Below are 12304 nucleotides of genomic sequence, written 5' to 3'. Positions count from 1 at the left end.
TTTTTAAGTATATGCAGAACTGAGCTAGAACAGACGATATCTGTTCTAAAACGAATTGTAGGATTATGTTAGGGTTGGTGGTTAGTCGGGTCTAAGTGCTTAAAATCGTGTTTGGGGGTTTTGAAGCGCTGTAGGCCTACTTCCGTCGGTTCTAGCGTGGTCAAATAGTGACAACCTGGGTGGGAGGGCTTCTATAGTTGACTGAATGCATTTGTTTTAAATATTCAATATGGCTGACGGAGGAGTAATGAGCCAATATGAAAGTTCAGGACCAGGTAATCATTACTACATTTTACATATTCATTTGCAGATTATATTTTATTATGTCTGACTCCGTGACAAATAAACGAAAAGACCAGCACCATATGGTTGCTCTAGTTTACAATCTTACCCGGCGCGTGTATGAGGAAAAAGCTGACCAGGATTGTTGTTGTCGTTCGAGGAGAAGACATTCCCTCCTTTGTGTGGTGCGCGTTCCATATTCATAGCCAAAAGTCACAGCGATTTAACATATTTTATCTGTAATCGGCAACGCTGTTGAGTTGTTTGCTCTAGCTATTTAACTCACTTAAAAAAAATGTAATGGAACATAACTACAGAAAAAAAGGCAATAGTTAACGAGCTAGCTTCGCTTGCATGGACACTAGCTAGCAAATAGCTAGTGTTACTTCGTGCTAACTAGCAGCTAGCTACATTTTGCATATTCATTTATCTCAGAAGTATGTTTAGAAATAATTTGAAAGAATCTAGCGAGGATTTGATACAACAATTGCAGTAAATCTAATAATAGTAAATCTATTATTTGCAATGCAGTTGGGGGGGGGGTTACCGCTAGGAGGAGATCACTTATTTTCATTACTCGCTGGCTACAGTAACTTGACTGTAGCAATGAACACGGTCAACGTTATGGGTACTGTATCAATGAGATCGCACCAACGAAAAACTCTGAAAATCCATGGAAACGTTGACATCTTTATAGCGTAGTTTTCCTAACTTCTCTTCGACATTTGAACGAAAACTTTTTGATAGAATGTTAAACCGCTTGGAGTGGAGTTTGCCACCACGTTTGTAACTCTGGTTACAGGCATGTACCTGTTCCAGGCCAAGGTCACAGACTAGCTATCAGGTTGAATACTTTTTGTGCAAAGAGGGCTACTGTTCCCAACTGGTTTGTTCTGTTTGCTAGTGAAAGCAGACTGAAATTGAAATGGCCAAGTTTGTCATTGTTTGTGTCTTCCCGCTAGGCCTACAGGCATGCCAGTGGAATAACTTTTATAGTTGTACTAGCTCAGCCCATGTTTTCTGAAGAGTAAATGTGACACAGTTGGGTAAGAGAACCCTCCCTAGCCACCCCACGGTGTACTAGTAGTACTAGAGGTTGATGGAAGAACAAGGTCTTCTGTGGATCTCATGTAGACTACTCATCACATAGGCTATCCATCAGTTAGTCTCTTTGAAAACAATCACATTTTTGACTTAGCCTAATCCTTTCACATTTTTCCTTTTACTACGGTCTAGTCCTGTAGTGGTGTACCTGAAGGTAAAGGACCTCTTCTAGAATGTTACGGAGTGTCATAAAGCCCTGTGTCAAGGCCTCCAATGCTCAGGAGGAATCTTATGCACTGTTTTTCAGCTCCAATTTCACAGAATATGATCGGTGTTTTGCATATTTTGGATGTCTGTTATTTGAATACGCTGAATTTTCTCTGCCATCTCCTCTCTCTGCCCCCTCTCTCCTGTGCGCTCTCTCTCCCTTATCTACTTTGCATTATGCATTTGGGCTTTCAATAACATGAAAGCATAATTCATTGCTAATCTGAAATTCTATTAATTGAATGATTTGCATAATGCATTGTGTGCCAATTAGGTTTATGGAACTCAAGGCTCTTATCCACAACTGTCTGCTGAAGCTCAAACATGTTCAGTGTAGGCCTACAGCCATCAGTCTCGTATACAAATTCAATGTCATATATGTTTTATTTTGGAGATTTGCCATTGAAGAGAAGGCCATGATAAGGGTTTGCGTAGTCCTACACTCACTCACGCCTTCATGTCTTGGATTTGGAAACAAAGTTTACTATCAGTTTGCTATCAAATGGCAAAGTGGGGCCTACAGCTTGGAAGTAATTTATCCCCCTCGCCCTCAAATTATAAGAGCTGCGAGGGAGAGAGTGCGCACAAGAGTGAACTTATTTGGCACGTGCCACGTACTCCTTAAAAGCTATCCAATTAATATGCAAATTAGCTAATAAATATTTATAGAGATTTTTTTGTATTATGCAGAAAGATTTCGGAGCTCTGTGTGAAATGAATTGCTCTCCGCAACTTCAAAGCAGGCGCCTTGGCTTAATGAGAAACGGGGGGCTGAATTTGCATACGGCTCTAATCAGCTGAATACTGATTACGCTGCTTCGTTATGGGCGCTACGCTGCCAGCTGCACTCTTTGTTTCTGTTCCATTCCACAGGGAGGGAGGGAGAGAGAGAGAGAAAATGAGGAGAAAACTCTTGTTGATTTGTTTCAGAAATACTGTTTTGCGGTGTGCACACTCTTGTTGATTTGTTTCAGTGAGAGAGGCGGTGTGCTGAGCAGCTAGTTGTTACAGTGAGAGAGGCGGTGTGCTGAGCAGCTAGTTGTTACAGTGAGAGAGGCGTTGTGCTGAGCAGATAGTTGTTACAGTGAGAGAGGCGGTGTGCTGAGCAGCTAGTTGTTACAGTGAGAGAGGCGGTGTGCTGAGCAGCTAGTTGTTACAGTGAGAGAGGCGATGTGCTGAGCAGCTAGTTGTTACAGTGAGCGAAAGAGAACACTAGACGGATCTCCTCCTGTTGTGTTCTGTTTAACACACCTGGCTGTGCCAGTCTTCTGGGTTCTGATTGCTCCTGGTCAGTGGGCCCAACTGAGCGGGGTCAGTGCCAGCTGGCCTGGATGGCACGCCGGTGATGCCACAGACTGTGGACTCTGCAATAGCCGGTGAGCAGAGCAGTGTGAGAGATCTGTTCCAATATCCACACTAACATACCACATTCCACTTGAATGAAGCAATGTTTTGGGTTTGGATACAGTGCTATTCAATTGGTATGCTAGTAGTATGGGTATTGGACTGCGTGTCATGACAATAGAGTATTCCAGAACACCTGTGATGGTTTGTGGAATTCTACACTTGTTGATCCTTTGAATTTGTTTTCTGAAGGAATAAATGTAATTGTCATGGGCTGTTTCCGAGCCGTCTGGTTTACAAGATTCTATTGTCCCCTCTGTTTCAGACGCGATAATCAACCTGTCAGTGCCCAGTAAAAACACCATGGAGAATGGGGACGTAGTCAAAGGTGAGTTTCTACAGCCTTTCTTTGACTACAGCTAGAGCCTTTAGTATGTCATGGAATATGTGTTTCTTGGAATGAGCTTGTCTTTATATATTATGGCCTGTTTAATTTCCATCACAGAAAATGTAGTCCTGAACTGACTTGAGGTTCGATGGTGTTGTCCTCGGTGCTGTACTGTGGTAACAGAGTAGTAACAACTGAGTCTGTATATTTGGTCCAATGTAAAGATGTATGTTGGAGGATTTTGACTGTGTTGTTCTGACTGACCTCCCGTCTCTAGGCGTGCTGACCAATGGCCGGGACTCTCAGAAGCAGACTGTCATGTCCCTCACCAACGCACAGTCACAGGCTCTGCTGCAACAGGTAACACACACACTCCCACGCATTACTCATATTATTTTTTTAACAAAAGCCAGAAATGCTAATTTGCATACTTTTAGTCTCTAATACTCTACAAGCCATCAGTCAGTTAGCTCCATAGCCAACATGATCTAACACCAAGGCAAGACGGATAAGATCCCGTCCCCTTGGCTACTCAAGGGGTCCATTCATTGCGTCCAGCATTGCCATGGTGACGCCTTTAGCCCGCTACCCTGGCGCCAGCTTGGAACTAGCCGTTAAAATGGTAGTACAGCAGCCTGCTGCCTGGCATGCCTCCTCTCGCTGAAACAAAAAACCAGCGCGCTGTCTGCTGCATGCTAATTAGCCCACTCCAACTGTCGCTTAGAAACAGGTGGGGGTGGATATGCAAATGTATGCCAATTTACATATACCTCATAACCAGTCTTTGATTATAATACTCCCACCTTCTCTCTGCAGTCATATCCCCATAGGTTGCACTGGCTTTTTATAATTTAAAAGTAGTAGGGTTTAAGCCACAGATTAAATCTCTGATACACACCTACACGCCCCCTTTTATCTCTCTTAGTCACACACACTCTCTCCTTCAATCTCTTCTCTTGTCTCTCTCCCTGTTTGTTTGTGTAGTTGACCTTGTCTCCAGCGCAGCAGCAGCTGTTTCTCCAGCAGGCTCAGGCCCAGCTCCTTGCAGCAGCCGTTCAGCAGCACTCCGCCAGCCAGGCCCAGAACAGCAGCACCACGGGGGCCGCCATCTCTGCCTCCGCAGCCACCCCCATCACCACCCAACTACCACTGTCCCAGCCTATACACATCACTCCTGTAAGAGATCTACTGTAGTGTTATATACTCACTCACACACAGTGACTCATACTTGTCTAACACTGGCTCCTCTCTCTCAGCTCCAGCAGCAGGGCCTGCAGCAGTTTGTGTTGGTCCAGCCAGGTCATTCCATGGCCACCCAGCTACAGCCTCAGTTCTTCATCTCCCAGACTCCACAGGGACAGCCCAGTATGTTTCAGTATCATAGTAAGCTATACACCAGCACTGAAGTAGTTTCATGTTTCAGGACCTTTCACTAAACCATCTCTCATTTGACAGATCTTTTGCAAGCCCAAAATCTTCTCACTCAACTACCTCAGAGCCAAGCCAACCTCCTACAGACTCCAACTATCACAATTGCCCCACAGGTCAGGGGAAACACACTTTTTCACAATAGCCTAATTGTTAGTGGCTGTGGGTTGTTTCAGGACAGGAACACAGACCATGCACGTCTCTTCCTCCCTCTATCTTTCTCTCCTATCGCACACAGCCGGCCTCTCCCACACGGACCATAACTGCCACCCCTGGCCAGCTCCTCATCCACAGCCAGACCCCGCCCCCTAAAGGTCTGGGCACGCCCACTCTGGAGGATGCCAATGATCTGGAGGAGCTGGAGATTTTCTCCAAGGCCTTCAAACAGAGGAGGATCAGACTGGGCTTCACACAGGTATGGCGCAGGGACTCTGGACTGGTTTCCGCTGTAATACGCTCATAATTTATTTTATTTTTTGTGTTTGTGATAAATTATTTTATCCAAAACTGATTTTCTTCCCTCCATTATTTTGCCATTGAAACAAGATATGAAAGAGTTCCAGGGATTGCATTTATATTGTACTTGAGGTTTTTTTCCGAAATACTCAGTGCATCAAACTACATTTTTAAGGAAGGGAACTCACCCTATATACTACCAACCTGGTTGATGTCAGTCTTACTTTCCCTGCCCCCTCTCTTCTCCCTCCAGGGTGACGTGGGGCTGGCCATGGGGAAGCTGTATGGTAATGACTTCAGCCAGACCACCATCTCCCGCTTTGAAGCACTCAACCTGAGCTTCAAGAACATGTGTAAGCTGAAACCGCTGCTGGAGAAGTGGCTCAACGACGCAGGTAGGTCCTCATAAGGGAGGTGTGTGTGTTATTTTAATTTTTTTAAATGCTGTCATTGTGTACATTTTTATATTTGGGTAGTGTATCTGAGTTTTTCTCCCACTGGGTTTTCTGACCCACTCTCCTTGTCCCTCTGGCTGCAGAGAATGTGAGCTCAGAGTCCAGCCCCAGCCTCAGTCCCCTGGGCTCTGGTCACGGGTCACCCAGCCTGGCGTCTGACCTCAATAGCCGGCGCCGCAAGAAGAGGACCAGCATCGACACCAACATCCGTGTGGCCCTGGAGAAGAGCTTCATCCAGGTAAGACCTGGTTCTAACAAGGAAGATTGTACCTGTTCAGACGAGATTTAGATGCCTTTTAGAAGAGCTCGACCCAAATAAGGGATGTTTGACTGTACGCCGTGCATTTAGAAGTAGTCGGGGTGTCTACAGACCACTGCCAGCACTAGGTGTCTACTTTCCCTCACTGAGTCTGGTGCTTTTTGTCCCCTTGCAGCAAAACCAGAAGCCGTCATCAGACGAGATCTCCCTGATAGCAGACCAGCTGAACATGGAGAAGGAAGTGATCCGGGTGTGGTTCTGTAACCGCCGGCAGAAGGAGAAGAGGATCAACCCTCCCAGCAGCTCAGATTTCCAGAAGTCCATCTTCTCGTCCCCTACTACTGCCAGCCTGGTGAACACTGTACCCCAGACCACTGTGACTGTCACCCCTCTCTGCCTGTCACCAGCTTCAGCCTCACAGGTACGTGTGTGTTTTTCTAGTCTTGGGTGTACTCGTCTGATCTTTCCATTGATAGTCTCTGTGATGGCAAAGCCCAAAGAGGGCTTCACCGTCTAGTGGAAGTGCGTCCTCTGCATCTCTATGGGTCCATATACGTGCAGGCTATAACCACAACTGATAGCTGATGTTTGGCTTACATTATATATGGCTAATTAAGCAGCCCATATACTGTATAGTGCAGCACTTGTAGACTGACACAGGAAGGCAGCGCCACGGATGAAAGGAGAAACTAGTGATCAAAGCCGAGGTAGTAAGTAGAGCGAGCTGTTCACCTTCCTCTCTCCCACAGTCAAACTGAGCTTTTGAGATATTTTTCATGAAAGTAACGCAAAGTAATATAAACCGTTACTTTTGTTAAATGTAATGAGTAATATTACTTTTTCAAGTAACTAATCCCAACACTGATGGGTAGTAGCAATTCCGCATTAGTTTATCCAGACTACGATCGTGGGAATTGCCAGGGACCTCACAATGCCATATTATCACCATACTTAGGTGCCGATAGCATATGTATTACGTTTCACAATGTATTGCGATTTGATACTATGATTTTTATTGCGATTTCGATGTTCCAAAAATGTTGCTCACCATATGTCTGCTGCAGAGGGACGAGGGAGAGACATGAGAACTGCTTTTGATCAGTCAGGGAAATACAAGTGCTGAAAACAAATTGGCTTCCTATTTAAATAGAAGATGGAGAACAAGCATTTCACAACATCTATTAAACACGTGTATGTGACAAAACAAAATTTGATTTGAAGCTATGAAGAAAAAATAGTGCTGGTACAGCAAACTAGCGCAAAAATATATTATCAAAACGATACGATATGCCGTCAAAAATAATATCCAGACTAACTATTGATAGTTTTTTCCCCTCATCGCTGAAGGTGATGCAGACTTGTCTTTTGTCCTGTAGCTATTTATTTGATGTTGATAGTATATTAATTATATGGTGTAATGTTGACCATCCTGTGTTCTAGACAGGACCCTGGTGCCAGCCAACGGCAACACAGCATCCGTCATCTCCAGCACCCCTACAGTCCCCTCTATGTCCCTCACACCCTCCTCCTCCGTGACAACCATGTCACAGCCAGCCGTTACCATGACGCAGGCGGGGCAAATGCTCTACAGCAACGGCGGGGTCTGGCTGCAATGGCGGCTGCAGCGGCGGGAATCAGCCCGGGTCTCATGCCCTCATCGCAGTTCAACACAGGGTGAGGCTCACACAGACACAAAGTGCTGTTTCCACTCGGTATCTAAGTGAAAAAGATGTTGTCCATTATCACATAAGTGACTCATTGCTCCTCCAGGGGGGCCTTACTGAACCTAACTACTGCAGGTTTTGGAGGAGCGCTAGCCACCATCCAAGGTGTGTTGAGTGGCAAGTACACCCTGCTACTATGCACCTTTATATACATACTTAAATATGCATTTAATGTGTTCTTTTCTGGCTTGTTTAAAAGTCACTAGAGCTCTGAAATAGGGTTGTTTTGGTTACAAGAAGGGATGTGGAACCCTTGCTTTCTCAGGGAGAAATGATCCCCAGTCACTATGCTAGTCTAACCTTCCCTCTTCCTCCTTCCTCACAGCTCTGGCCTCCAGCGGGTCCTTCCCCATCACCACCCTGGACGGGAACGGGAACCTGCTATTTGCCAACACCAGCATGTCTGGCTCCGCCCCCAGCATGGTGAACACGCCACTCTTCCTGAACCCCCAGAGCCTGTCCTTATTGGGTAGTAACCCTGTCAGCTTCATCCCTGCCAGTGCCCTCAGCCTGCAACTCACCGCTGGCACCAACACCATCACCACGGCAACCACACCAGTCAACACCATCGTCAGAGCCTCTAAGGCCCAATGAATGAACTCGCGGGGTGGGTCGCTCCCCATTTCCTCCTCTTCATTTGGTCGTTATTTAATCTTTGTTTCTTTTTGCTACCACCAAAAAGTTGTTGTTGGAAAAATATTAAGATGTTTTCCTCCCTATCTCTGCCACAAGGGGTCCTAACGGTCCTTTCGAAGATTGATTGAGATTTGGCAATAGAATCTCTTTTTCCTCAGAACTGCTTCTAAAACCAAAAATGTGTGTTTGATTTTATTTTGCTGAGTATTGAATGAAACTGACATGGATTAACTTTCTAGAGAGATTTCATGATGATCTGTGTGTTAGGTTCTCTAATTTTAAGTTTTACTTGAGGGCGTGTTGTACAGGCCTGGACCGTTGACATCAGATTTACAACTAAAGATTAGATTTCTCTGCTTGTTTTTCCATGTTACCTAAAATGTTCTTTGTGCGGTTAGTTGTGTGCTCTGATATTTGCCGTTTGTACATTTTTCAAAACTTTTATTAAAAGTTTTGTTGCTTTAACATGTTTTTCAACATAGTTCCAACTCTTTAAAAAGAATCACTAGGCTGTGAGAGAGCTTTACTGCAGTCTCTGGGAAGAGTTAAAAACAGCAGACTTCAAGAGAACTTGGAATGTCCTTTATCCAACCCAAAAAATATTAGTGTACTAGACTTAGCTCTATATTATCATCACCCTAGTGTAATGTAACATAGGGATTAATCTAATGGACCTCTCCAGAGCGGGAGAGATTAATGCAATATTTTGAAGGGGACTTTCCAAAGACTAACAAAGATGTTTCTCTCTGATATTCTCCTCCCTTATGCCGAGGTCTATAGAAGACAGGTAGGATACCAAAAAGAGCGTCTGGAGAAGGTGGGGTAAGGTGTCAGTAGTATAGTGGAGTTGCATGGCCCATACTGAATCTGCCTTGGATTACATGAGTTCAAGAAGGTATTTACAAGAGTAATGCTCTTGAAGTAATTCTCAGGACAGCCATTTCCCAGTGAGTCACTGCATGTACAAGTTAAAGGAGATTGTCCAGGTCTGGCCTTCTCTGAGCTTATTCTTTCTCGTAAGACCAATATGCTGCCACTAGAGCCCCGGGTACTGCAATCAGTACTGACTCAACATAATATATTGAAATACCTCAGCAGCAAGAAAACAATATATAGTCAAGCAAAACTGAAACCATCAATTCTAAGAATGTAGAAATGTTTACCTGTTTTTTTTGTAGCTTTGCTGTACGTTTGAAACGGTGACGACAGCAGAGAATCATATCTTGATACACAACATGAGCTGACTCCACATGCACTGTAACTGCAGTGTCCAGTACTACTGCTATTATTATGTCATATATTCACCCAAATGGTACTTTATTCTTGTCTGATCCTAAATACCAAAGCATTAGCGTTTTCATTTTGTAGCTGGTTTGATGGCTAGATCTTTTCTTGGTGGTGTGTGTTTGTTCTGGGGGTTTCCTGCAAAGCCTTATGGAAATGTAGTTGTATCTCTGCTGGAGTCTTTGTTGTGGGTTTGCTCTGCTATATTGAGAAGTTTGAAATATGTATCCGAGGGTCATTTTTACTTTACGTCTAGCGCTCTATTCACATGCAAGTAATATATATACATTAAATATTCCTGTTTTCTATCTGAACTAGTAGGTTCTTGTAATTGAATGTAGTGCATTATCTTTAACATCCTCTGTAGGATAGAAATGTTGTGACTGGACCAAAGTACACCACAGGGTGTGGACGGATCCGTTTCTGGCCTGTTGACTTGCAGTTTAATGATTTGATTTGACAATTTAAAATCCATGATTTTTTTGTTTGACCTGGCAACAGATACACATACCAAACTGAGGATATAAACACAAAGTCCAAATGCTTGTTTCCATTATGGTCCTCTTGTAACTAAGGAAATGTACTGCGTTCTGTTTTACTTTTGTGTTGTGCTGTTTTATCAAAAAAATGTAAAGCCAGAAGTTTTCACTGTGTACTTTTCATGCCTTTATGTTTTCATCACAAGGGAGAAAATGATTTATTTTGTGGCCTTAATGGATGGGATATATGGTATCTGCATACTACTACTTAATGCAGGTTAGAAAACAACCTGTTTGTAAACTTTACTGACATCCTAACTGATGGTTCCAGTCTTGGGGGGACAGGCTGTCTAGTGCTGGGTTCATCTGGGACTGTTGGGCCTATTCAACACCAGGAGGCAGCATCTCAAAAGAAACCAAAGACATAACGCTCTACCACACACACACACTTAGATCAGTGGTGCTGCTGTCCTTTGTACTCGCTTTACCTGAATGTTGTGCAGTTAGTCATCACATCTCTTACACATTGTCTTAGTTTTATTTGTACGCCAAGTAATGCAGGTGACGGCAACATATGGCCAGATGAAAAAACACTCCAGGAAACTTTTGAACTTTTAAAACTAAATTATAATGGACCTTTTACGTTTTAAAATAACTGCCCTTTTTCTGGGCCCCAAAAAGTGCAGCCCTCCGCTGAATTTTGAAATCCCGATGTGGCCCTGGAGTCTAAATGATTACCCACCCCTTAACATCTGCTTGTTTTGTTTCTACATCAAGTAGAGGGCAGATATTTTCCTCCAGCTGTATTCCAAAGCAAAAATCCTGCTAAATGTTTCATCTACACAAATACCAAAGAATACTCTGGCCGGGATTCAATCCGATCGCAGGGTTATAGGCGTTGTGGCTTTTAAAGGCAATTTCTGATTGAGCTGAACATATGCAGCATTTATCGTGAATGGGACCTCTGCAAAAGCAGGGAACATTGCCTTTAAAATACGTAATACCTTTATAACCTAGGACCGGATTGAATCCCGGCCTCTGACGGTCTTTCCCAGTCTCTTCACGCTTCCCTTTCTACTCCCGTCCCTACAGCGTATTTATACTGTAGTAGACCGATACAGAACCAAGCACTGGCATCCAAAGCGCAATGTATAATATGGTACATTTCAGGGAAGATATCGTCAAGCAGAAAGTGTGTTTTGAAAAGAGCTTAATTGTTTGTTTTTCTCATTCAGTATGGATGTCAATGCAGAATGATCTTACTGTTGGTAGATGGTCAAATGGAAGGTCTTTTTGGATGTTTTACGATTCACTGCCTCGATTCACTGCCTGTGTATTGTGATTTAATACTTTTAACAACAAAAAACAAAAAGTGTAGGCCTGCATATCTTTTTCTAACACCCACACAGAGTTGGGTAGGTTACTTTCTAAATGTAACTGTTACTAGTTATCTGAAATTGTAAACAATTAACTAACTTAGATTACTCAGTAACAATCTGATTACTTTCCCCTTAGAGGCATTAGAAGTTGACAAAAATGATCCAAACAAACATTTGTTGTATCATAGTGGTCTCTGACTTGTGGTCTGACTCGCGTTTTCAATGCCTAATTTAATGTAATTGATAAAACAGAAAGGTGTCAATGTAACATTTTTGTAAACCAAGAAGTAATCTAGTTTTTCAAAAGTATAATCTGATTACAAGATTTTTTCTGATAACGTAACGGATTACAGTACACCACTCCAAATCTGGTCCCTACTTCGTCCTGTCTCGTTTAGTGAGGTAGCAGTTGTCACACTAACACTAGGTGGTGACACCCATGGTTGTGGCAATGCAAGGTGTGATGTCACTACTTGGCAGACTACATAGATGATGAACACACCCACTCAACAGTATACTAGCTTACTACTGCTATATCAACTACTATCACGCCACACTGTTGTCACGGGAACAACGTAGGGAGACCGTAGTCGTTTAACTATGTCCCATCTTGTTGACCTGTTTGTCTGCTGTATTTGGGGGATTACATTGTTTTTTTTTTACTTACAAATGTATATGAAAAATCTCTTACTGTAACTTGGTTATAAACATCATTAAAAGTAGTAACATTGTTGCCATTGTGTCTCTCCTTTGCAGAAGAAGACTCAGTGGTAAAGGACAAACCTGATAATCAGATCTTTGTAATGGTTTTATTATAGTGCTGAGGCACATTATTTATTATAAACATGAGGGGAAGAGAACACAATTACACTGTACACT

At 43.3% G+C, this 12304-nt stretch overlaps 1 pseudogene; it reads left to right on the top strand.

Annotated features, from left to right (window-relative positions):
* The first annotated feature begins 169 nt into the window (after positions 1 to 169).
* On the top strand, positions 170 to 12158 carry LOC135543281 (POU domain, class 2, transcription factor 1-like; annotated as a pseudogene).
* Positions 12159 to 12304: the final 146 nt, after the last annotated feature.

The sequence above is a fragment of the Oncorhynchus masou genome, chromosome 7, assembly GCF_036934945.1.
Source record: "Oncorhynchus masou masou isolate Uvic2021 chromosome 7, UVic_Omas_1.1, whole genome shotgun sequence".
NCBI classification, from domain to species: Eukaryota; Metazoa; Chordata; class Actinopteri; order Salmoniformes; family Salmonidae; genus Oncorhynchus; species Oncorhynchus masou.
The sequence above is the reverse complement of the archived record's forward strand: the minus strand, read 5'-3'. Positions and strand labels throughout refer to the sequence as shown.